The following is a 3,092-nucleotide window of genomic DNA, read 5'->3' as shown; positions in this document are numbered from 1 at the left end:
CTTTTTTTATTTGACGGAAGAGAATCGAACCGACAATTTATCAAGATAAACTTTGAGGGTCGTGAGCCTGCTGATTTGCATTTCATCGGTTATAACATGCTAACCGAAGATCCGATGGTTTTCACCATGGTTTGCAAGGTAAAGACCTGCTCATATTTCTTTAACTTAATTCGTCGTGCATTTTTATTCACATTTTATTTGTTATTTAAGTCTACACTTTTTCATTGCAGCACAACGTGAAAAAGATCCGAAATAACGTTGAAAAAAGTACGACAGGTGGGTCAGCAAGAAAGTTTACAGTAGGTGGTCAAAATATTTTTTGGTCTTATATTGGAAGGATGCGTGCGCATGGGATCAACGAAGTAATTCATGTCCAGTGCACGAAAAGTTAACGGGAGATCACTTTCAACTAAATCCTAATTCGCGAATGCGAAACAGTTTGGCTGAGGATGTCTTAGACAGAAAAATGTTGATACTGATGAAGGTACAGGGAAACTATGATACAGTGGCGTAGGAAGCAAGTTAAAGTTGGGGGGCACATGCTTTCAGGGGCACTTCCTCATAGAAAAAGGGCAGCCTCAAGTTAATTCATTTTCGGTTGCCAAACAGCGCAATTCTTGTTTTGTCTTGTGTCTGTATTTCACATTTGTAATGCAAGCTACATTGAAACAGAAAATTCGTAGTATTTTCAAAAAGTGCCGCATGGTGCGCAGGACCATGTTGTATGCTATCTTATCATAAAAGAAGAGTTTAAAATTTTAACATGAATTTTTAACAACAAAATTTAGTAACTTAGCAACAAGAAGACGTGATATTTCCGGTTTGGAAACTTTCGGTATTTGTGCTATTTTTTTTAACATAAACGTCGCAATTGGCAAGTCGGGGTTCCTCGAAAAAATACTTAAAGCTAGCGAATGCTGAAATCCTAAAAAAAAGTGCACTTTTTGTTATCTTCTAGAAATTAGGGGGCACGTGCCCCCAGTGCCTTCCCCGCCTTCCTACGCCTCCTACTTTCTACCTCCATGCATCCGCACAAAATTGCAATGGTTCAGTCATGAGTAAATTAATTGATTAAATTAATTTTGCTTCATTCAGGCGTATCAAAGCCACCTTTCTTTCATTAACAATGAGGCAGCAGACAGATTAAATGCCACAATCGTATTTTCGCCGATATATTCATTTTTTTCGTTTCAGGTGCATCAGAAATTTTCTATGGATCAGTGTAAAGTATAATTTGTGTGCAATTGTATCTTTTATATAATTCTATGTCGAAGATTGGTTTGGAGCTGGATAAAAAAAAATCGCCAGTCGCCACTTCGTGAAGTTGTTCGTCATTGCGACCAGCAAGCATCTTGGCACACGCGAATGTTCACGTTTATGGACTGGTTGACTTTTAATTTTAACACGCATCTAATTAATTTTGTGGATGTTTTGAGACTGAGCTGTATACAAAAGATGTTGGGAGGACTTGCGAGTGATGGACAAAATATATATAATTTGGGTGTTGAAAACGTTTGAGTGAAGCCGACGAGTTGAAAAGTGCACATTGCCTTTATATATAACGCATTAATTAATGAGGTCGGTTGCTTTATATTATAACATAAAGACTCTTGTTTAAACTGACAGGGCTGTTATCAGTAAACGTTTACGCTGCTATTTTTCTTGCGGTATTTTAATACCAACAAAATTAAAAATCGCAAATCTTTGTGTTTAAATAAATAACTTTAAGCCAGGCTATATACATATGAGCGCCACAAAATTGGCGCTCACGATACACGATATCAAAACTTAACAAAGAAGCGAATTGATGTTTGCTTGAAATGTTTGTGGCTTTTTATTATATGAGTCTTTTTGCATATTAAATACCAAAATGCAAGATGAAATTAATATTTTTTATTTAAATATGAATAAATTTAAGCAGATGTAAATACGCACCTGTTAACCTTTGCAGTCTTCTTAAACTTCTAGCCCATTTTTTGCATTTTAAAACGTTCGTATATATAAAAAGGGTTTTATAAATTTACAACAGTCAACAGGTATTTACACAAACTGTAATTTTTTGTGTTTTCGCGCTCTTTTTCAACTTGCCTTAAAGTTTACTTTACCCCCCGGATGCTTGACAAGCACACGTCGTTTGTTTATTTTTTGACCAATCAGATTCGTTCCTCAAACCGCATTTTATGTCTCGCATGGTCCCACGATATTTTTCGGCAAATAGGCAAAAGTTTTGTACATTTTTTGTGCATTTTCATTTGTTTTTTAAAATTTTTTAATGGAATAATGTTGTTCGAGTATCTAAATTGTATTTGTGATAATTTATTTGAGGGATTTTCGTTGTTTTGATATGAAATTTTGCGAGTGAAATTCGTATGTATGTTTATATTATTACAAGAGTTTCCATCCTTCTCAATAACTATTTCTTATGCTACGCGATCACTGATGTCACTGAACTCACAACCTAGCTGGACTATTTACTTATTATTTCAAAAATATTTATTGGGATTCCTATGCATATATACAATTTCCAATATTCAGTTTGAATTTCAAAGCTTTTTCTTTAAAACTACTGTATCATTGGGGGGGGGAGAGCGAAAGATATATGCCTATCCATGAAAGATATTTCGCTCCTGTCTGTCACGATTCGCAGAAGACGCCAGAGTTAAAAGCCGCATTAACGCCTTGTTTTGTTGCTGAAATTATTGCATATTATTAATTTTCATAATTCAAAGAAGACAAAGATACTACCAAAATTTCCAACTTAACATTATGACCTGAAATGGGAACAGTAACTAACAATATTAAAAAAATACTATTAATAACCAAACTACAAACATGGGATACTACCAAAAATTTTGAACTTTACATTATGACCTGAAATGTCAACAATAACTAACAATATTAATAAAATACTATTAATAACCAAACTTCAATCATGGGATACTACCAAAAATTCCAACTTTACATTATGACCTGAAATGTCAACAGTAACTAACAATATCAATAAAATATATAATATTAATATCATGTACACAGAAAAACTTAAGGTGACAGATGCAGCTTCTTGAATTTGTTTAAATACAAATTTAATAGCT

The sequence above is a fragment of the Dendronephthya gigantea genome, unplaced genomic scaffold, assembly GCF_004324835.1.
Source record: "Dendronephthya gigantea isolate DGI-Jeju-01 unplaced genomic scaffold, DenGig_1.0 000057F, whole genome shotgun sequence".
NCBI classification, from domain to species: domain Eukaryota; kingdom Metazoa; phylum Cnidaria; class Anthozoa; order Malacalcyonacea; family Nephtheidae; genus Dendronephthya; species Dendronephthya gigantea.
Note: the sequence above shows the minus strand (reverse complement) of the source record.